The sequence below is a fragment of the Agelaius phoeniceus genome, chromosome 13 (genome assembly GCF_051311805.1).
Source record: "Agelaius phoeniceus isolate bAgePho1 chromosome 13, bAgePho1.hap1, whole genome shotgun sequence".
Classification (NCBI taxonomy): Eukaryota; Metazoa; Chordata; class Aves; order Passeriformes; family Icteridae; genus Agelaius; species Agelaius phoeniceus.
The window spans coordinates 19,305,118-19,329,335 of NC_135277.1; the positions used below are offsets into that span (position 1 = coordinate 19,305,118).

The following is a 24,218-nucleotide window of genomic DNA, read 5'->3' on the forward strand; positions in this document are numbered from 1 at the left end:
CACAGACAATTAAAGTGCAAGAACTCTCACATGCCCCCCTGCCCTAAGAAAATCCCTGCTCAACCACTATGGCTGTATACACACACCACATGTGCTGCTAAGTTTTTTACCTTAAAAAACTTCAAGAATCTCAGGAAAAATTTACTGCATTTAGCTGTAGCATGCAGTACTAAATTTTACAAACAAACTACTTGGGAAAAAAAATCCCCACAGCAAAACAAAGATGGACCAGGACAAGCTTTGAAAGGTTACTGTGAGAGCAGGCTGTAATTATTAGCAGTAATAGACACCATTCTCAGTTCATGCTTTATAGTCATGCAGCACCAGCATCTCTTTTGCTAAGAGCCCAGCAAGGAAGTTCCCTTAAGCAGAATTATGTAAGAGACCAAAATATTTGGGTCTAATTAAGAGTTGTTTATAGGACAGTCAGCTTATTAGCAATTGAACTTCAGCTTGCTTTTCAAGTCAAAAGGCATATTTGCAAACTAACTTGCTTGTATAGATCTTCAAAAGGAAGTATGAATTACAAGAACTACAGAAGGAATGTCACTGTCCCAGACAGAGCTGAAACAGCTTGTAGATAAGATAAGCCAAGAGCTTGACTGGAGCGAGCTGTAACACAGAAATCACAGGGCTCAGCAGCAAGAGCCTTCACTGTGGCACTCAATGCCATGTCTTTGAAGAGCCCTTCCAGACTTTGTTTTCCTATTTTGCAAGAAGACTGCAAGAGAAAAGCAAAAGCAGAAAGATGAGTTTCTGTAGAAACCAGAAGAGAATCACATCCTTTGGCCAAATTCCTCCCCCAGAGTCCTTGGGAGGACAGGAGTAAATACATGCACAGACTACTAATAAAATGGTATCTGATGTATAGAAGACATTTTCACTTGCTGTGGGTGTGTTTTTCCCTCTTTTTAAAGGGTTTGTTGGGTTTTAGTGGGGTGCTTTATTTTTTTAAACTCAATTCCTATAAGGTAAATCTAGGTCCATCTCAAGCACTACAACTTGCTTACAGTGGAATATATTTGTATATGTTTATACAGTTTCAAATATATTGTCCAATCTGTAGTACCTATGTAAATTACAGGATAAAAAAAATAAATGATGATTAAAAATGGTTCCTATTCTGTGGAATGGTTTGGTTGATAGAAAACTGGTTTTCCAAAGCAGCAGATGTGACTATTTGAAACATTTCACCTAGATTTTAAATCACACTAAGAATAGGTTGAACTAGAAAATGGGCTGTTAAATCCAGGCTAGAACAGTTCTGTATATTCACACTATTTTCAACTGCTTAAATACTGTAATGTTTTGAAGGACAATTTTAAAGCTTTTATGCCTAGGTCTACAACCTCTGAGCACACTCAATTCAATGCTTTTTCCTCCCCATTGGATTAATTGAAGTGACCACTCAAACTTCTGAGCTCCACCTGCCATTCTTGGGAGGCACCACAAAGTCAGATGTAATAAATGTAATACATGTAATACATGTAATAAATGTAATAAATGTAATAAATCCCTTGGAGTTCTTCCCTGAGTCATTTAATGACACAGCTGGGACATGACTTCTTGGGTTCACCTGCTGTGCTCTAACTATTACTCTGCTTTTTCTATTTTACTTCTTTTTTTAACTGACATGTTTTGGCAGAGAAACAGTATTGCAAAGTCCCAGATAAACCATCATGGTAAATCATATATGGATTCTTCTTTTGCTTTCCTTTCACCCTCCTGAACATGGGGAAAAAAAAATCCCCACAGCAAAACCTTTCCCCTCCTGAGCATCATCTGATGCTGCCCAGGAACTTTTAAAGTTTTAAAAATTTTAAAAGTTTTAAACTTTTAAACTTTCAAAAATTAAAAACTTTTAATTTTCTTTAAGAACAGCAGTCAACAGTTACCTCATACACATCTACTTGATTATCTACCTTAAGGAACATGAAGGCAACCAATAAGCTGCTTGAGCTTCTTACAGGCTTTATAACCAAGCTTCCTTATTTGTTCCAGAATCTGAACTATTTAATAATATGAAATGCACTCAGCTACTGCAATCACTGAAGTAAATCCACATTGATAATTCTGATCAGCATCACCATTCAGAATTAGATGGGGTTGTTAAGTCTTCAAAAACAGCTTTGCTACACAGAAGAAAATTAGTGAGGCTCAAATACAGTCATTTTTTGCCAGTCCTGTAATGGGGTTTATATGGAATGGTTCTCTGCTCTCACTGATTCCATCTGAAATGGTAGACTTAACAGGCACTGAAATTGCTCTCAGTAGGTTTTTGATCCATTTGTCCCCAAAATCAATTAATTCAATTATTTAAAACAGATCACTTGAACAGGAAGTGAGGCAGAAAAAAATTAAACATTTATAAAATGTTATTTGAATGAATGTAAGAGTAGTCTTAGCAAGCCAGCATTCCACTTACTTAAGTAAGCCAAGAAATCATGGAGAATTCACACAACTGGTTGTCATGCTGGCAACCAAACTATGATCTCCACAATCAGCCTCAATTCTTCACCTAGAATCCTCACAAATTCAGGATGAAGGCAAAGAGATTTCTGAGTAGGAAAACTTATTTCTTGCAGGCCCATTTAAAAGGCAGGAGGCTTGGTAAAGAGCTCAGTCATTTAGTGGAAATTCAGGTTGACAGCTTGGAGACTGACTGTCATTTCTATTAGGGAAAGCATGGCAAAGTGGGTGCCAGTCACAGCTACAGGTACTCTTCAAGCAAGATAATCCATTTTCTCTTTGTTCAGGAACACAGAATGCACTAAAATCCCTTCTATGTTCACACAGCCACACACAGAATAATGCACTTTAAAATCACATAGTCCAGCATCATGTAACTTCACTACTTTAGCACACTTTTCACCAGACAATACCTATTGGAGAACTCAAAACAAAGCCAAGCACTACTTAAATCTAAATTATAATTAATTCAGTTATGTTTTTATCCTTTAAACAGTCAGATCTCTACTCCATCTACTGTAGTACTATCTAGACAATTTTTTCTCACAAGCTATCACAATTTGGTATCAACGTGAGATTAACACAATTTTTAAAATAAATTACCATTCTTTATCAATTTTGATGTCATGGAGATAGAAAACAGTTTACCAAAAAATAGTACAAATAAAAAACCTTCATGTCAGTGAAGACAGCAATTGGAATCCAGCATATATCCCTCATTAGAAAGGTGGTGGTCACATGGAGCTGTCATCATATCCTGGCAGTGCTGGAAAACTACAGGCAACAGCTTACACACAGTCTACAACTCAGATGGTGCCATGCCAAAGAGAAAAGCAGCAGATCATGCAATCTCCTTCCAATGGGTTCAAATAGCTACTAAAAAAACCTGTTCTTGCTCTTACAGCCTCCATCACCTCCTTGAGATTTACCACACACACATTACCAGTCATAGCTTACAATTTTTAGAACAATAATGCTTTGGCTGATGCTACTGCAGCAAGGTTGAATGACCTCAGTGCATGCTCCCTTCACTTTCTGATGCCAGCACCTGAACAGAGAGGGAAGGCAAGGAACAACAAGATGTGTCAAAACTTCACCATTTCTCACCATCTCAAAGGCTGAGTGCCAGCTTTAAACTTTTTTGTTTTTGAACCTCAGGTTCAGGCAGAGATGTCAGACTCAGCTTTTTGATTACTAAATTATTTTTTATTAAAAAAGAACACTTCTTCCAAAAGAAGAAACAAAGAGGGAATGGCTAGTCAAAAGAGCTCTGAACAACTAATAAAGGGATAAAAAGGAAAAAAAAAAAGAGTAGCTGAGGAAAGGAAAAAGACCTATAGCTAGAGACTGCAGAAAGCTCAGTTACTACCAGAATCAGCAACATTAATAAAAACAGAAAAGCTCAGCAAGAACAGTGGGCTTGCACCCATCAAATTAACATCTCTGTCACAGCCACAGAACAGGACAGCACAGACTGAGCTCCAGCTTCAAGAGCACTCCATACCCCCAAGGTAAAAAAAGTAACCACTGGACAAGGAAGGACAAAAATCATGAGGTGGTGTAGTCCTTATAAAGATTTATGAGCAGGGTTTGAGAAAAACCTAGATTTCAGAAGGGAACAGGATTGAACTCCAAAACATCCACAGCAGAGACAGAGGAACAAAGAAGTCATGAAACACAGCTGAACTCTGAACAGGGGTAACAGTGTGGGCAAACATTACATGTCACTTGGATTATACTGACTCCAGTACACTGCCAGCTGTGTGCTCATGTGCAGTCAAACCTCCTCCTACACCAAATGTGCTCACCAAGAGCACATCTCACCAATCAGCTCAATGTCAGCTCAGCAGCATTAAAATGGCTGAAGCTAAATTCACACATTTTGTTATTTTTCTTAGCAAAGCCTGCTTCAATATGTACCTGAACCACCTTCATTTAACCTTGTCCTTAGACATATTTGATACAAACTGACATGTTGCTTTAATTATAGGCTGCTTTGAAAGTTCACTGAAGACATTTTTCAAACATGGAGAATTGCAGGACAAAATTCCATTAGCGACCTTTCGGTATTTCAAGCTCCATTTCCAGATGAGCAGTCAAAGGCAGAGCCACATTTAGAACAGTAATGTGGACAAGGTCAAAGGAGCTCCAACAGATGAAGAACATGGGGTGAGATTTATCAACATCTTGCCCAAAGCCAATTTTACCATTTAGTGACATTCTCTTCTGAGAGCATTACAGTACAGAATTAGTTATGTATCTGTGAAGTTATTCTAGTAAGGATTTTTCCTTGTTCTTTTTGCCACCTCTTACATGTATTCAGATGAAAGAGTTAAGTCATTTTCTCAGCTATTTGTTTCATACCAATGAAAGGCATGGCCCATTTTCTTAAGGCTCAGAGAAATCACTTATTACATGATCACATTCTCCAGTCTCCCTGGCAACTGTTTCAAAACAGTCCATGTCTGTCATAGTCAGGTTAATCTCCAGGCTGTTAATTACAATATTTATTTGGCACTTCAATGTTCATTCATCACATTTATTTTTCAGCTCAGATTCCCTCTTCATAAACACAGTCACAGAAGTATACATTTCACATACTCTCTAAAGAAAATTTTATACTAATATGTACAAGCTTTTAAATTACTGTAGGTTTTATGGCATTATATGCATAACAAAGAACATTAAACAGGACCTTACCTCAAAATTAAACTTCATTTAATAGAAAATTCGTTTGTCTGAAAGTACTGTTTGATCACATGGAAGGCTTCCAGCAACCAAGTCTGTAACACAAAATACAAACAAGTTACTTTCTTATCCCCAGTTCAACAGTTTCTATTTTTCAAGAACCTCCTCTGTCAACACACTGGAAAGAAAACAACTCAGGAAGTTGTATGTTTCCTTTTCCCTTCAGGAGTCAGAATTTGCATTCCAAAATGTCTTTGTGCTCAAGAAAATAAATTTCAGTCCAGGCTTCTAAATTACTCACACATAAGAGCTCATAAAAAACGAATTCATTATTTTTTTACAGGTAAACACTTTGAAATTGCCAAAAGTGTCAATGATGAAACCACTTGTAGCACAAGTCTGGGTGCTAATATAAATTAAACTATCACACTGACCTCTCAAAACCATTTATTTTGCATTAGCTTGCTTTTCCATGGTTTACTGGCCCTGTGTGGAATAACAGTTTCAACACCACAACACAGTCCTCTCTGGGCAATCTCCCTTCTGAAAGGATGATTGCAAAAAGAAAAAAAAGGTAAAAAAAGAGTTTTGTTTTGTTTTTAAAAGATGACAAACTCTGTTTCATAGGCTTTGGGTGTTTTGAGGAGGTGGGTTTTCTTGTTTGGGTATTTTCAGGCTTTGTTTACTAGAGTTTGTTTTCTTTTTTCCCCTCCCTAGGTTTCTTAGGATCATTTGTCAGCTTTTACTCTAAACAAAAGCTAATATATCACACTGGTTTAATAACCATGAGGATGGGCAAATCAGCTTGCACACAAGCCCTTGAGCAATTCTGGATGCCCAGAGTGCTCTGAAATAAACACCAGCATCTCCCCCAGTATCTCCCAACACCCCCAGGCTCAGCATTACCCAGGCCTAGGTGCTGGCAAAGCCTTGTGCTCCGTGTGTGCAGTTATGGAAGGCTCTCATCCCATGCTTATATCTCCTGGACAACCTAAAAATTCAAATGAAGTTCTGATCCACAGCAGCTACCTAAATTTGAAACCAGTTTATGCATCAATTTAGAAAGACCAGGATGTTAAAGAATAAAGTTACACTTTCATACAGCTCCATGGCAGGGAATGCCTTTTAGCTGAGAAAAGCCCACAGTAACAAAAGAATTCTTGCAAATTTTAACCAACCAAAGCTGGCAAAAACATTTCTGATAAAACAGATTCATCACCGAATGTTTTTCTTGTCTTGGTTGGTTGGAAAAGTGATTTTTTTTTGCTTTCAGTGGACTTTTAAGCAACATCAGCTCTCTGCCAACACAACTATTAACTACAGGTTAACAGATGTAATGCAGGCCAGAATAAATGCAGGATACATACCACAATTATTTCAGCACCCAATTGATCACCTGCACCTGCATTAAAATAGGCAATGCACTCGTTTTCTACTTGGAAATGGAGATCCTTGATCCCACTCATCCAACCTCTCAATGCCTGCCAAGTTCCCAGTGATGAGCAAGTAATGCACAATTACATCTAATTAAAGCTATGGCAGCAGCCTGCACCTCGTGGGCTTTCCCCCAAACATAAGGTGAGGATAAAAGCAAGTTCAGCTCACAGCAATCTGAGTATCTGGGCATTCCCTGGGGTGGCTGTATCAGTGCAGAAGGATTGATCTGCATTGCAGGAACATGCCAAATTCCTGTGGAGTACAGCCCATAGACTCACCAGCCATCACTAACTAACTCCAGCACTATGTCCTTCTCCATACTTGCAGAGATTGCAAAGTTGTAAAATTTGTATCCAGGGCAGTTGTGAAGCAGTTCAGCCACTTGCAGCTGCCCCCTGTCCTTGCTCTGACACCAGAAGCCCCTTCCAGTCCCCACGCTCTGTAAGCACAAACAGCAGCTGAGGCATCTGCAGCTCTGCTCAGAAGCACCACCAAGGAAGGCTGACAAATGCTGGGCTTGTCTCAACACCTGAATGCCTGTAGAACTCACCACATCTAGCAAAGAGCACAACCAGGCGCAGCACAGAAGGAAGTGACCATCACAATACTGCTTCTTTCTAGCTGCACCACACAAAGAGCCTCAGATACATTTTCCAATTCAATATATGTTGTTAACATCATGGTGATTTAAATAGTTGGGAAACTGCTTTGAAATGTGCTCTTTTCAAAGGCAGTTCCAAAAGAGAATCATTGCTTAAAATAAAAAGAAAAAAGAAATCAAGCAAACACAAAAAACCCCAATAGTTTGTTTTTTTCCAAACTGTACACCAAACATAGGTAACTAGAAATTTATTTTTCTGTAGTTTATCAGGAGGGTCTATCTATTTACTCAAGTGTTAATGGGACTAGGAAGGAAGGGGGTAGGGCAACTGCTGTCTTAACATTTTACATCAAAGGATGAAACAACACAATTAATTTGCATGTACTACCAGAGTAACACAATGAATAGAATACCATGTTTCAAAATGACAATTTTAAACAGTAGATTTTAAGTCATCAAAATACTTAAGAGTAGAAATTTGAATATATCTTGTGGAGTCTGAGGCAAACAAAAGTTGCTTGCATGATGATATATTGTAAGACTAGCTGGAATAAACATGACTGTGGAAACAACATTCATTTTTCACGTGGGTTAATTTACTGCTGAAGCAGCCATATATTTTTTTACTTATCAACAGAGAGAGAGAGTACCTAAAAAAACCAATTAATCCCTGTTTTTTTATCCTATTGTCCTCACTTCCTGGAATGCAGTCAGAGATGGAAGCAGGCTGCCTAGAAGCCCAGTCAGCAAAGCAGCTGCCCTGAGCCCAGGATCTGTTTACAGCTATTGGAGGGGGGGAGCACTGAGGGCATGAAGCACTGAACTGCAGAGGTTTACACAGGCCTTGCTCAAGATTTGGAGTATTTCTCAGCAGTAGCCCCCTGGCTCCTCCTCTCTTTCCTAAGGTGCAGCTACATTTCTCTGAAATGCTTTTGGTTCAAATGCTGGTGATGTTATTTATGGAACAAGGAAATTGCATAAAGAAAAGCACTGAGGCAGAATGTACTTTCTCAATTCTACTGCAGATTCCTACACTATGAATTAGAAATAAATTACAGTTTTGTCTTTATAGATATTTCCTTGGTATTCTCTACATTCTTGGTGGTAACAGTTTCATTCAGTAGCATTTGAATTTCAGGCTCACTGAGATCAAACATGAACTCCAGCATCATCTCACACTCCATTTGCTGAACGTGGAAGATCTTTCTGCCCACGTATTTCCTTTGGGTTTATGATGTGTGTTTTTCCTATGCTGTGTTCTGTGGGCTGCTCTTTTTGTTTGTACTTCTTTGATTGTGTGGGTTTGGGTTTTTTTCACCACAACCAAACCCAAATCTGTGGTCCATTACACAGGGTATGTTTTAATCCTGTTGGCATTCACCTTCACTGCATCACCTCTGCTAAATGAATCTGCTGATAGCTTAATATTTTAAAGCTACAGACAGGGGAACAGTCACTTTGGGACATTGGCAAGTTTGGTTTAGGACATCTGGAACATTGAGGAGTTTAGTTCCATAATCAAGTTCCAAACTCTGTTCCTTGCACATAATAAAGATATTGAATGGCTGTTTCAGGCTGGGACTAATTCAGATGTCCTGTAGTGTGTGACTTCTTTAAGTTCTAGCTCTTCTTACCTGTCTCTGTTACTTGCTTCGAGACTACTCCATAAATGATCACAATTCACCCACTAGAAGGTTTTTCAGCATTTAGGCAAATTTGGCTATGCCCCATATGAAACTCTACTCTCCAATGCAATTCTTCCCTACTTGGAACAAATGTTATTCCTTAAAAATGGTGAAGTTTTTAAAGTGCTGGTTCAAGCCAGACTTTGTGGGAACCTGACAGATGGTGGTAGCTCATCCCTGCACTGGCCTGCCAAAACTCAGCTTTCAGCCCTTCAGGACCTATTATTGCTTCACTCTTATCAGATTTTAACTACTGTATTTCCTTATCAATCCTTACAACAACCTGCACATCTGGGATAATAGCTTTGAGGAAGTCTGACAAGATAGAACAAGTAAATTCTGCACCACAAGAGCAAAGTTTGGCAGTAATTTCATCTCAAAGCTTCATGTTTGTATATAGCAGAGAAAAAGTATCTGCTGTGATCATTAAAGTCAGCTATACTCTGATTAATTTTCAAAATTATGTAAATTTCATCTCTTACATTATGCTGCTGACCCAAGTTTCTGTGATTCATGTTCTGTTTTCATGAATATGAGCTTTTTGTCAAGCAAATATTACTTGCCTTCTGTTCAGGGCTCTTTAAGAGCAATCAATAGTTTTTCATAAAGGAGCAGTTATTATTTGAACTTTATTCTGAACTCCAGTTTCCCCTCTAGGTAAATTTTTACAAAAAGTTCCCAATTTTGTTGTCTAGGAGAAAGACTTTAAACCTTGTTTAAAGCAAGTTGTGCTCTAAATGACAACTTCCAATCTTTTTATTACTATGATTTTTATTATATATATATTTTTATATTATATATATATATATATATATATATATATATATATATATATAATTTTTTAATATTATATATTTTTATATATACTACAGAAAAAGCTACAGCAAATATTCACGTTCAGCCACCCCTGGTAAGTTCTTTGCAACATGTTTGCCCAGAACAGTTGTCTTGCTGGCATCAAATGGCAAAGCTGCTCCTGTGATGAGAGCAAGGTGGCCCTGAGAGCCCAGGGATGGTGTGGAGGTCAGGCAGCCAGGCCTCCCTGCCCTGCCCAGGGCACTGGGAGCTGCCACCCCTCAAACCCCCCTCTGCTGTCGTGACACGAGTGACCCTCACACCCCAGCACAGGAACGGCCACACAATGACCACTACAACCACTACTGTGTGATATCTGCTAGGGGTTCACTACTACAGCCATCACCAATGGCTCTTCCTTCATTCTAAAATCTCTGGCTGCAGATGTCACTGTCACATTTTCTGAAAAATCCTCCTTGCCCAGGATTTCTCACCTGGGAAGCTGAGAGGCCTCAGAGAAAAAGGAAAACAATGTTATCTCATTGCTTCTCCTGTGTTTTGCTGCTTTGGAATGCGGTTGGAGATTGTTTATCCAACATGTGAATTGTTTTGACTTAATGACCAATCACGGTCCAGCTGTGTCAGGACTCTAGGGAGTCATGAGATTTTCATTAGTATCTTGTTAAGCCTTCTGTCTGTATCCTTCCTCTACTCTTTAGTATAGTTTAGTATAGCATTCTTTAATATAATATCATAAAATAATAAATTAGCCTTCTAAGAACATGGGGTCAGATTCATCATTTCCTTCCTGCCGTGGGGACCCCAGAAAATACCACATACAAATTTGAGCTTAGAAAATAGGCTTTTAAAAGCAGAGCTAAACACATCATTTGCAACTGTATAATTCAATGTGTAGTAACTTAAAATGACAGGTAAAGATGTGAAACAACAGCTCCTCAAAAATGAGTGCATGGCACTTTGCTCACCAAGGTGCCATTCACACTACCTGTAGTTTCTGACCTTCTACAATTTGGAATCTATGTTAATGTTATCCTTTATTTCAATACAGCCTGCAAGCAGTTTAACAAATCTAAACAAGATGCTAAGCCTAGCTTTCATAAGAACAGCCAGTGTAGAACAGGTGTAGGATACCAGGAGCTGAGCAGTGAACACAACCCCAAATATCATAAATCCCTCAGCAAAGGAATTATTTTCTTCCAATGCTGTGGTGCTGTACACTCTGAATATTCAAATATGTACTTGCACTCAGGCCAAAGGTTTCTCATCCATTTATGGTGCTAAACATTACAGAATCAGTAATTCAGCAGTCTAAGGCAAAGACTCACTGCTTCAGTGGCACCTGCTGAGTTTCTGCCCTCCTATGGCAATATAAATAAAAAAATTGTACATTTTGCATGACCTTTATGAAAAGGTGTGAATTCAGCTGTCATAAGCAACTACCATAAAAACAACAATATGGGAACTGCACTTTTGCTTTGTTCTTGAGTCACTCAGGCCTCAAACCTTTCTCCTCAATATTCTACAGTGGGTTCACATTTCCCTTTAAAGTACTTATCCCAAAAGGCATATCAATCCAGGATACAACAGGCCACGTGCCCAGTGCCCACTGAGATTGTCTGCAATGTGAACACTTCCACCTTGAACAATGACATGCAATTCATCATCCATTTCTGCCTCAATACCTGCAAATGAACTCATTGCCAATATTGCTGTTAAAAGCTGAGATTTCATGTCCAGGGTCGGTGCATGAGCTGAAGAGGCAATAAAATAACCAAAGTAATCTTTCAGTGGGCAGGTGAGAGAGAGAGAGAAAAACCAAACCAATCCCACAACAAAACAGCACCAGGTTTTTGCTGTTGGTACAATTTCTTCAGAGCACGTTACCAGAACAGGGCAGCTGCCATTCTGATGCTGCAATGCTCAAGCTGACTGCAGTTAGCAAAGTTTGCCAGCTAAATCTGTTCACAACAGAACTATGGCTCACTCACACTGCAGCAGACAAAACATACAGTTTACTTCCTTGGCATGACTAACAGCAGGTTTGCAATTCCCAAACACACTCCTAGAAAGCTGGGCTGGTCTATGCTGGCATCCAAAGGGTCAGTAGAGTAGTAGTTCAGACAGTCCACATCCAAAGCGTTGGAAACCCAGCTTCAACAGATAGAAAATTTGGATCTTCCATTTTTATACCATCCTCATTACTTCAGCAGACTGAAGAGCTTCCTTTTAAAGAGCAGTGCTTTGTAAAATTTCCATATCTTCACAGCAAGTTGTTAAACACTTAATTTAGGCAACATATTAACTATCCCTCAAGGAAACACACCAAATCACAACTATACTCAACTATACACAACTATATAAATATAGTTATATATTTACATATATATTAATATATATGTATATTATATTACATATATATATTATACACAACTATATAAATAATCCAAGTTCATGTTAGCATAGAAATTTATGTGAGAAAGTATTTTGAACTCACACCAGAATGATACAAAACAAATTGAAATTGCTTTCTGTTAGCATACCAATAAACCTTTGATGGGCCAGGCCAGTCTGCATTACAGAGAATTTCCAAACAAACAGACAGACAGACAGCACCAGTCCTAGAGCTCCTGAGAATGAAACCTGGTTACCAAACAAAATGCAACTTCACTGAAGTGTGGGGGGAAGTGATTCTGGCCCAACTCTAAATACATACACGTATGTACATAGATGTTGTTACTTTAGACATGCAAGCACACGTGCCCTTCTTCCAGAGCTCACCATGGCCTCAGCTGGGTGCTCTCCATGCTCCATCACATCAGCACACTCTGCATTTTCAACACAGTCAGGGTGAGAAGTTCCCAACAGGAGTAGGTCTATTGTATAGATACACCCCAAGGTGTAACCCACATCAGCACTTGGGAAAAGACACAACTTCAGAACACTAGGAAACATGGAGAGCATCCAATAAACCATTTCTGGGGGAAGTAAAGGCCAAGGCACAACTTGGTGATTTTCTTGTATGCTTGCAGCCCATGTTCTCCCAGTACCAGGACTTGGTATCAAACCTCCTATACAAAATTTCAACATTAACCACGATTTCTAAACTACTTTCAATACACTTCCCTCTCCAAATCACAGCCACTTATACAAGTGAGTGAAGACACATCAAACAGATGAAGAAACCTCAGTGTCTACCTCCTGCATTTCCTTCTTGAAGGAGGTACATGTCTTTTGATGTGACTGTCAGAAGGGGAATTTGAAAGGCAGCTTTAATCACTACTACTTATTAGTGTTCCTCAGCAAGGGAGAATTTACTATGTTTACAGACTGCACACATGAGTGCTGTTCACTATAGCAAAAATGCATAAAGCAGCTCCCTTTCTGTCTGATTTGCCTTGGAGGACATGAAGTTAACATTTCAGAAAGAAACAGCACTTCTTTAACTATGCAGCTGCCAAATCAATTCTTTCTGATTCAAATATGCTTTGAATTTCATAAGATCTTTCCACAGACATAAATCTTTCAGTCCCAAGCACTTCCTGTCATTTTAATTACTTCCCTTCAAGTCCCCTAAAGAACAAAAATGATGCTTTGCAGTGTTCACAGACAGGATGAACAGCACTTACTGTGTCCTAGGGGAGAACACTGGCAGGAAGGGCTATTTAAGTGGGGGCAGGAGGAGAGGCAGTGCTGGAAAACACATACCTAAGAAATGCATACAGTTAATACTCAATTGAAATTGAAAATATGAGAAGCTCTACCTCCTTCTCACTCCCCCCTTCCAGTAAATAGAGGAGAGATGCCTTCTCTTGACACACTGAGCTTTCCAAGCACACATTCCTGGAATGAAACAGCACCTGAGTTACATAGCAGCACACAAAATAATCCTTTTCAGGATGCTTCCCCTACTTCGAGATATGTGGTGGCCTTAGATGAAGGGGTTTTTATATAAATATATTTCTTCAATAGGGTAAACAGCAAGCAAGTGTCCATCACACTTGTGCACTGATATGGTCTTGAACCAAGTCAGATGTGCACACAGACTGTCAGATCCCAAGTCATGTCCTTTCACCCCACACAGGATTTGCCTCCATTTCCAGCCTCCTGCCTCACTGTGGTTCACCTTGAAGTTACCTCCTGTAAGCTTCCTCCACAACCAGCCCAGACTCCCATAATCTTGCTGTGTAGAAATTCAAATCAGGTCACCCCGAGGCAATTTGCTAAAGAGAAAGCATTGTTTGCCTTCATGTCAAATAAGCTGCTTAAATACTGCAAAAAAACTTCAAGCACTGAACAATCTCAGTCACCCAGAGCCGGCTTCAGTTGTTTAAGGTGACTGTGGACCTGCAACACTGCAGCTGCAGATGGAGACAATGCCCTTCACCTGCCACTGAGAAAGGGTGAGCGTGGTTGCCCTGCACAGCTGCAGGATTTCATGCTAAAAAAACCCCAAAAAACCCTCAAATAAAACTCCCTGCCCAAAACAAAACCACCAAATGCAAAAAAAAAAAAAAAAAAAATTAGAACAGAACTACTCAGCATTTTCAACATGTCAGCAACACACCAAACTGTTTGTATGGAAAAATGAATTGACTTGTAATACTTTGAATAACAGAGATCCCAGAAAGAGATGTATTTTCACTAATTTTTCCATTCATTGTCCTGGTGTTGAAGCCAAAAAAATGAGTAAATCAAGCAATTTTCCTATCTGGTCTTTTTGAAACACTAACATCAGTGTGCACAGAATGAAGGCTTTAGAAAGGAAGAAGTACAACATTGCATTCTTAGCTCCAGTCAGCATATTGCATTTCAGGATTTTCACAATAACATACAGTTGATATGCAAAGTTAATTCCAAAAGTTTTTTCCTGCAACGTCTGCCCAAGGGACTGATTCCACTGCATTAGAAAAGCACATCTGAAGTGTTTATTGCTTCCAGATTTTGAAAGGAGAAATTACAGTTATAACTCAGCTGAGTCATCTTAACAGCTCTGCTAAAATCTCTCTGGTTTTCATCCCAAAGTCTCACTTCAGAGAAGACATGCTTCCTGTGTATTAATTCTCCAAGCATATAAAGCCCATATTCAACATTTTGGCAAAAAATAGATTTAGCAAGGAAGATGAATGCAACCCAAAACTTATAGTGCAGGCTGCTTGAAATACATGCAAACTTGGGACCTTCAGTTACTGCATCCAACACTCCCTAACCTTTCTTCCATTCTCTGCCAAAAAGCCAAAACACCACATTGACAATTTGCACGAAAAGCAAAATTTAATAATCATGACCTGTGTCCAATTCTGCATTTAATGGTTTGATTGGATCAAGTTAGCACATAGGTGACAACTGAGCTCAGTGCTGCAGACATGCCAGCTGTGTCACATGAGAACAGCAACAGCCAATCCAGCAGAATCCAGCCCATGACAAATGAGGCTGATGTGGAACATTCAGATCTGGAGGTCCAGTCATGCAGCAGCTCAGCTACAGATTGAACCCAGCAAGCAGAGAACAGGCACTAACCAGAGATGCAAAAAAAGTCTGAAACTTCTGCCCAGGGAGCTTTTGCTGGGCAAAGCACAGAATTTAAAATTAAAATTAAAGAGTCTATCAAGAATGCAAGTGACTGTTGAATGCAACAAGTAAAATACCTGCTCAGTAGCACTCATTTTGGTGACAGATCACAGAAATGCATGAAACAACATTAAGTAAATGATTAGCACAACATTATTACAAAAGCCATTTGGGATGAACAGAGCAAGTGAGCATGTTCATGCAAACTGGTGAAATAATGCAACTGTACTTTGGTAGGTAACACTTCACAGGCCAACAGGCAAGATCTGAATTCAACTTGCATTTTTATTGCCCTGTTTCTAAATCTGTGGTTTAGATATTAAATGGGTTTTATCACAACAACTTCCAAGTACTCCTCACTATGCTTTAAGTGCTAGATTCCCCTCCTGTCATAGTGCACTCTGGAAGTAAAGCTTCTGACTTGTCTGAAAATTCAGAGCAGCCCAAGTCAGAGCTGTGTTCTGGATTTCCTTTCACTCCAGCTGCTCTGATGAATGATTAACACTCAAGTCTTCTACAACTATGTGTTACTGGCTCCTTGGACACACTTAGCTGTAGCAGCAGATGGACCACAAGCTTTTGGAAGCAATTCTGCCAAGAATGTCCCAGCCAAATGCTCTTTTTGGACCGGCATGGGGAGAAGCATGTGGGAAGAAACACTTCTGGTTGACATGTTGGCCACTTGGAATGCTGCCCTGAACTGGCAACTGGCAAATATTTACAGAGGAAACTTTTCTCTTGGTTAGAAAGTGAGAGGGGACACATCAGTCAGAGCCTGGAGAGTGACAGAGCAAGTCTTGTGTTTAGAAGCACCACTGCAGGATCAAACAAAGACTAAATGCTGCATGACATCAGAGTAGCTTCAGAAACACTCACAACAGGCAGAGGAGCAAAGCTTTAGCAATGTAAAATACTCAATTCTACAATATCCAATTCTTCTGAAATATTTCTGAATTTCTGGAGGGGACAGACCAAGGATCAGTATCTTAAATCTGAAGAAATTCCCACAATTGCCTAGAACTTAGCCAGTGCATTTGAGAAGAGCTCATCTACTCTGGCACTGTTGCTACCTCCTTGTATCTTTGCAGCTGCACAGAAATCTGGGAAGGTGGAGAGTATCAGCCTCTGATTGCATGGAGCCAGAAATGAAGGCTTAAAAAAATTCAGGTGACAGAAAAGACTTTTCCACAACCACCAGATGGCTGAGGAAGTAAAAAAGCCTTTTGATGGACAGTCTGTGTCTCTGAGCTTTTATGCCTTCTTGCCCCAAGGACATATATGCCTGAAGTGACAGAATTACTTCAATTAAATTATAATACTATTATATTTTATAATTATAAAATATAATATAAAACTTCATGTCAAAGGAAAAGCAGGAGAAAAAAAATGGACAAAAAACAGAAGTGAAGGTTTTTTTTTCATTTCTTTCTTCCATGATTTTCCCTAGACATATGGGTATGTATAATGTTAACAATCCTAACCTGTTTGTAACACAGGCAGCAGAGAGAACATTCAAAACATGGTAAGACAAGAAAAGCAATCTGGTAAGTAATACTGATACATGAAATAAAAGAGTTCAGAGGAAATGCCTCTGTACAAAGGAAGTGTGTATAAGGGTGCTGTACAACTATCACAGACTTTTAAAACAAAAAAAAATCAAAATTTACAACAACATCAAGATAACAGTAAAAGCATAAATTAACAGCTGTATCTGCAGAAGCTTCTGCCTTGACTTGTGTGCTTCAGTTGAACAGACAGGTCATTGCTGCCCAAAACCTTCACAGAAATCAGGCTCTGGGGAACAAAGGGACACCTAGCCATGCTCACCTGCCCCATGGCTGCAATACTAAGACAATCAAAGATATTCTGAAGAATTTCAGAGATGAAAGTAGCTGCAAAGAGGACCAGTGTAAAAACAACCAGGACCTTGGCAACTTCAGGTGTTTTCATCACAAGGGAGCCAAATACACCCTCACAAAAACACAGCAGCTTTCTTCAAGGTCATGGGGTGGTTTATAATTCTCCCAGAAACTTCTGTGCTCTCTACTTGAAGCCCAGTTTCTCTGAAGTTTCCATCTCCAAGTTGCAAAGGAGGTGATTTTCCCATTTAGCTTTCATTTCCAGCAGCACCTGCTCCACAACAGCTTTGCAGTTGCCCCTACCAGGCACTCCTTTGAAACAACCAAGGTTTAGGACATGTTCCAAGACATCTCTCATTCTCCACAGGGGATTTAGAAGCACTCCCAGCTTTCCCACTGGTCCAAAAAGCAAGCAGTTGTTTTTGTCATGTGGTCCATTTTCACTGTTTTCATGAATGCAGTCACCCCTGTGAGGGCTGGAGGAAGCTGTCAGCCTTTAAATGGGCAATTCCAGCAGAGCTGCCAACCTCCAGATGCCCTAAACTACCAGAGTGAATTCAGTCACCCCTCTGAGGGCTGGGGGAAGCTGTCAGCCTTTAAATGGGCAATTCCAGCAGAGATGCCAACCTCCAGATGCCCTAAACTACCAGAGATGCCCTAACCCACCCTTTCCAGAAGACACCATGTGTGTAACCCTACTGCACAATCAGCTCCAGGTGACAGCAGTAAAACCTTGCTGAAGTCACATTGTACCTCCACACCCTCCTTTGTGGCTGCACAAGCCCTGCTTTAACCCAGTCACCCAGAACAAGCTTCCACTGGCATTGCAGGGCTTTATTTCACAGAAGGCATTGTGCACAGCAATATGGGCTGCAGAATGAGAAGGCATTGTCAACAAGCAGAGCATGTTTCAGCCACATGCTCAAATTCCAGCTGTGACCTTATTCCAATACACTGCACTGGGGTGATAGGGTTGAACAATACTTGAATTTAGCCCAGAGGAGAAAAAAAAAATCCATGTTTCTGTGGTTATGAACTATAAAATCTAAATTTTCAAAGGTCCCTGCTCCAAATTAAATATTCACACAAAAGTAAACTTCCAATAATGAGACAGTTTCCAGAAAAGTTATGGGGACTATTTGATTCAGTCTCCCAAGGAATTTGCCTTCCCACACAAGCTGTAAATTTAAATGATACTCAGAATAGTTGTTTTTCTATCTTTTCTGTAACTAAGATTTGTAGACACTAATGTCAGAACGTTCATCAACAAGCAGCCAACTTTCCAAACAAAACTCAATTTTAAAACAGTGATTCCAAGGGAATTAATTACTGTGCTATTTGATACCTGCTAAAGATAACTGGAAATTTGAGGGATTTTTCTAGATAACTAGACATCCTGGTATTGCTCTTAAATTTATTTCTAAGGAATGTCTAGTGTAAAAAGAATTTCTATTTCTAAGGAATGTCTAGTCTAAAAACTGAATAGAGGAGTTCTCTGTTGGAAAACTGCTTGCAAGGGTTGTTTTGCTGTTAGTTCAAGTCTGAGGGGGCATTCCTTTTTCTTAAATCAAACTGTGGTGAAAGTTACTTCTTTCTTACAAAAATAGTTCTGAAAAATCAGGTATTTTCAACCAGTATGCTCAGTGTTCTTCACTTAGCAGCCTAATTCTGGATGCACAATGCCAGGTGTGGCAGACCATGTGCATGCTCAGAGTTTACTGATATATCAGTAAATCAGCTGATTTAACTTGGCCCACACTGTGAAGAATGGGGCATCAGAACTCCAGCCCAACTCTACAACACAGCCCTGCACTGGTGCTGCATTTTCTACTTAACTGCAGATGTTTTTGGTAATGTTTTCATCTAGAGATGGGGAAAAAAAAATCACAGCCAAGATTCATAGCTTTTGTACCTTTTAATATGCTATGCATGCTTTGTTAGAGCATTTTTAGATAATTTCAGGTAATTTGACAGCTATGCTGGTTAAAGCCACAGTTTAATCACTTCTGACTCTGGCATGGGTTATTTTATACAGGGTTTTCCACTGTCTTGCTTGATCCAGTCTAAGATGAACCTATAGGAAAGGAATTTCCAAAATGAACCAGGGAAAGGTGAATATGTACATTTTTTAGCACTACCATCCAAGAGAGCACTTTGAGCATGCTAAATGGCAGCCCAGACAAGGGGAAGGAGAAGTAAAACATTCTAATCCTGGAGTTTCACAGAGTTGTGAGCATGATGAAGAGGCAGGCAAACACTAAAATCTAGGCCATGAAATCCCACCTCATTTACATGCAGAGCTTCTGGAAAGACAAAAGTGGAGGAGCTTACAGTCAATGAAGCAAAGCTCACTGATTCTTTCCTAGCATTCTCAAAGACAAAACACAGTCCTTTCCAACAATATGAACAACAAAAGAGGCAACCAATTTACATCAGGCTCTCCAAAACCTGAAACCTGTTGACTACTTGTAATTATCCTCAGACAGGGAAATCCAAGTTTTAAAATGTTCTTAGCAACATTTAACTGTTTATCTTCATCCTTTCTAGCCTACCTAATAAACAACCTTGACTACAAATATCTTTATTCAAAATTATTTATTTATTGAGTGGAGCACCAAAACCAACTCACATGTGTCATAAGAGGAAGCTGGCATCCTATTCCCTTCCTGTTTGCTGCCTCCCAGAGCTGACAGAATTTCTCATGTCTGCCCCCAATTCCTTATAAACATCCCTAGCTTGACTAGAACTATGCAGAAAAGACCTGACAGCCAAGCCCATTTTTGGAACATCAGCTTGCAACCAACATATCTGAGAGCATCTGCAATGCAGAAAAATCCAGTCAAGGGCAGAGTTTGCTGTCCCACCACTGAAGGTCATTCATGCTCCTGATGTGCTGCCACAGGTTTCCTCTGTAAAATGCAGTTTGCAAAGCTGCCTCTTCCTGGCTGTGTCTCTCCTCACTATGTGGAATGTGCTCAGTCAGGAGAGTTCTACATGAAAACTGCTATGGTTTAAAAACCAACAAAGTCCAGCTAGGTTAGGTCATTTTCTTACCTCTGGAATACACAGAAGGTCAGCTATAGAAAGTTAATGGTTAAAACTTGAACAAAGGATAGAGGCCAAGCACCAGTGTCTTTCATTTCATCACCTGCATACTATAAAATGCAACAAGATTCAATTGCAGCCACTCAGGGTTTCTTTTGTCATTATTTCTACTCTATGCCATATTTCATATGACAAGACAAAACTTAACTGCTTAATCAGCATGCAAAATTTCATGCAATAATGACACAAAAATTTTCACCAACCATGTGTTTCTCCATTACCATTCAATGAACATACTCCACTATGGACACCACAGTAAAATTTCAACCATTTCTGCCATCAAATGGAATAGATTGGGGCATTACATAACAATCATGACAGCCTACAATCTACACTCTGACACCTTGTTACTTCAGCAAATCCATAGTCCCCACAAACTAAAAACTACCATTTAGCCCCAACTGATTTGCTTCAAATTAATTTCACTAAACCAGCTCCTATACCCCTAATAGTACCACAGGAGAATGTACAAATAAATTAAAATTAAATTACACTACCACATAAGAATAAATGTTTACATGGTATTTTTATAAAAAACATCAAAATTCCTCTTATTCTCAAAAACTAGATTTCACATGCTGCACTTCTGGGCTCTTCTGTAAGGATATATTTAGTGCTGATATACTGCTCTCCTCTCAGGTTACACTATTTAAATCTAAAAGGCAATGCACATGCTCAAGAGACTGTTAAGAGTAAACATGAAAGTCCTGATGGAAAGTTCCTGTGGACCAGGTTAAGCCTTCTGGAGATATAAAATCAGGAATGCAGGGAGAACTTGGACACCTTGTTTGTCACCCTTTTCAGCCTTCAAAGGTGCCTGTACCAATGCCTCAGGTAAGGATGGGAAGAGATAACTGCTCTCCCTCAGTGGAGAAGACCCTTTCTCCACCAGGCTGAGACATAAATAGGGCCACCACAGCCTCAATAAGGCCCAGATAAAAGCAAAGTCCTGTGGTTTCCAAGCCCTTTACCCTTGAAAGGGCAACCAACCACACAAACCACAAAAGGAAGAGGACCAGAACTGAGTATTTCTTTTGTATTTAAAGCTATGAAATCTTTCAGAGCCTTGCACAGGTGCTTGATAGCTTGAGATTGCTTCAGCTGCCTTGGTTCTGTGGATATGGAGAGGAGCACAGGGCCCTTTCCAAAGCAAATACACAGCCTTGAAAAGGACCAGCAATGATGTGCAACCTGAAGAGCAGAGGGGAGCAAACAGCAGCCTGAAGGGGAAGATAAAGAGAGGGGCTTGGCAGCAATCCCTCCTTCCATGCAGTGCTTATGGAAAAACTGGCTGTGGCATTCACATTTGATGGTAAGAAGCTTGAGACACACAAGTGCAGGAGGCTGAACACCTGGGAAAGCACCTTTTGTGGCTGCCCAAAACAACTGCTTTGTGCAAGTCAGTCCACTGAGGAACTACAGCTTTTGCTGAGTCCCTGTCCTTTGGCATTAGGGAAAAGTCACCCATTGCTGACCCATGCTCAGATTTTCAGTGGAACCAACTTCACTTGGATGAAATGGGAAGAAATACAGCCCCTCACTTGTACTTAAATCAATGTTAGGAGTTTTAAGCAGATCCTAACCAAAAAACTGACTTCAACCACATGCATGGCACCTTTAATTACTATCAACTCTAAGTAACAATTGAAAAATTACACAGGGTAATTTTAGAAAATAATTTACAATATCTGAAAATGGGAAAGAGAAAAAAATTACTTAAAGTAACAAAAAATGAGAGTGTTGTCATATTAAAGAAGCTTGACCTTTCTGACATTGTTCCCTTAGGAGCCTTCTGCAGCAGCAGGCAAAAAGCCAAGTCAGGAAATTCAGGCTGCAAAAAAGAGAAAGCTGACAGCAAGCAGGTGATGAACAAGTTAAGTGTGCTAAAAGGAAGCAGTGGTGTACACTGAAGACAACAGCAGGACCACAACAGTTGCAGTGGTTTGGAAAAAAAGAGGATGCAGAGGCAGCTGCAGCATTAGAAGAATCAAATAAAGGCTGAGACATCCCAGCATCTTTCCTCAATTTACCTCCAACAAAATTCTTGTTTAAAGATGACCCAAGTATGGACTTATCAGTTTAAAAAATTTTACATTAGAGCAACAACTGCAATGAAAATGCAGGGTTTTTTCATTTTTTTTCTCCTGCATAAATAGCAGGATGGTTGAACTCCTGGTAAACTCTACAGAAGCTCACAATAATGAGATCAAGATTCAGATAGAACCTGACAGTGACAAATCTGTACTGACAAGTTTGCAGACACCTTTCTTTTAACCACATTCCCTGGAGGAAGAGAGAGGCTGAGTAAAATCCCCAGATGGTTTGAAAGAGTCCAAGTGAACAGTTACAAACCAAGGGGCCTCTCACTGAATGTAAACTGAGTAAATGTAAATCCTACTGAGTTTTCTATCTGGTGAAGACTGAATTTGATCCCTCAGTGCTTCTAATAAGGAAGAAAAACTGCAGACACTTTTTCTTCCTACTTTTCCTCATTCAGCTCAACCACTGACAGCCAAGCAGCAGTGCTGGAATTTTAGATCAACAGACCTCTACAGGTTTAACTTCACACACTGTACACCATCACATTAGCTATCCTGGAAGTAACCCAAGTGTATCATCAAAGCTCAAGTCATAGAAACACTGGGAGAAGTGCTACAGTCAGTGAAAAATGCAAAATCCATTTGTCAGAAATTGTATGTATTGGTTTTCCACAGCACTAATGCATATTTGACTTTTTTTTCTATTTACTCCCCTGAGCACCTTCTAAAGGAGCACATGTTACCCTCCTGACACCACTCATGAACTTCAAATCACTTGACCCACCAGAAGACAACAGCAGCATAATTTGAAGCACTTTAGTTCCCAGAAAAAACACCTAAATGCCCAAGAGAGTACCCTGGCCTATACTGCCATTTCCCATGGAATCCTGACACAATTTCACTCACTCTGGCCTCTTGCTGAGGTTCTAGGATGCCTTTATCCATGGATAAAGGAGATTGTGCTAACAGCATGCAATGAAACCCTGAAAGCAGGGATATGGCCCATGGAGCAAGGAAATGTGCCCACAGGGAAGTCAAAGGAAGCTCTTCACTGGGAACTGAAGGATATTTTCCAGAGGAACTCAGTTTACTTCAGTCTGCTTCTCTCCACCCTGTAATTCAAGAGGCTTTGTGGCCTGTTCCTCCAGTGATTCTTTGTTCCCACTCCAAGCACCATCACTGTGTCACCTATTTAATCTTCCCTAGTAAACAAACATTCTCCTTTACTGCTGTCACCTAGAACTGAACTCCCCAGAGCCCAAGCAAAAGCAGGGTGGGAGGAACTCAGTTTCAGCTCTTCTGGCAAGAGTATCACAGAAGAAAGACAAACAGGATGCCAAAGAACACCCCAGGGATGAGAGCCCCTTCTGGAACCAGCCCCTCTGAGGTCTAGATATGCAATTAAAATTCAGTCTGGTATTTTATAATCCACTTCAAAATGAGAGATATCTAATCATTTAGTGAAAGCAAAAGAATTCCAATAAAAAACTCATCACACAACATCTGCCCACATAATTGCTAAACAGGAAGCTTGCTTTGGTTTGCATAATACCTTAATAAACTGCATACTGGATTTTTGAGATGGTAGCATTTGTAAATCCCAACTGCAAAAGAAAGTTAAGATTCCAAGTAAACAAAAGCAACCTATTCTTCAATTTATACTGAGCTTTCTTGCAAGAACCTTATAAAAGTATGCATTTGTTTAATGCATACTTTTAGATGCATTTTAATGCATACTTTTAATGCATTTTGTATGCATTTGTTATAAAAGTATGCAATTTGTTTACCTAGGAAGGGAAAGTATTTTTTCATGACCAAACATATCCATGGTTATGCTGCAGAGTCTGCTCTAGGTTTAGAGTTTTCTAAAGTTTCCCAAGACTTTTTAAGGATCTGATCACAACAGCTGTTTATAAAGTTCCCACCCATCAAACAAGAATTGCAGAAATGT

At 39.7% G+C, this 24,218-nt stretch overlaps 1 protein-coding gene across 3 annotated transcripts in view; it reads right to left on the reverse strand.

Moving 5' to 3' along the window:
- The window catches only part of TLN2 (talin 2), a 146,381-nt gene that overhangs the window by 97,802 nt on the left and 24,361 nt on the right, over positions 1-24,218 (reverse strand). For all 3 annotated transcript variants that reach the window (XM_077185701.1, XM_077185700.1, XM_054642214.2), the window contains one exon: positions 5,170-5,252. The gene's annotated coding sequence lies outside the window, so the exon portion shown is untranslated. The remainder of the gene's footprint in view (positions 1-5,169; positions 5,253-24,218) is intronic.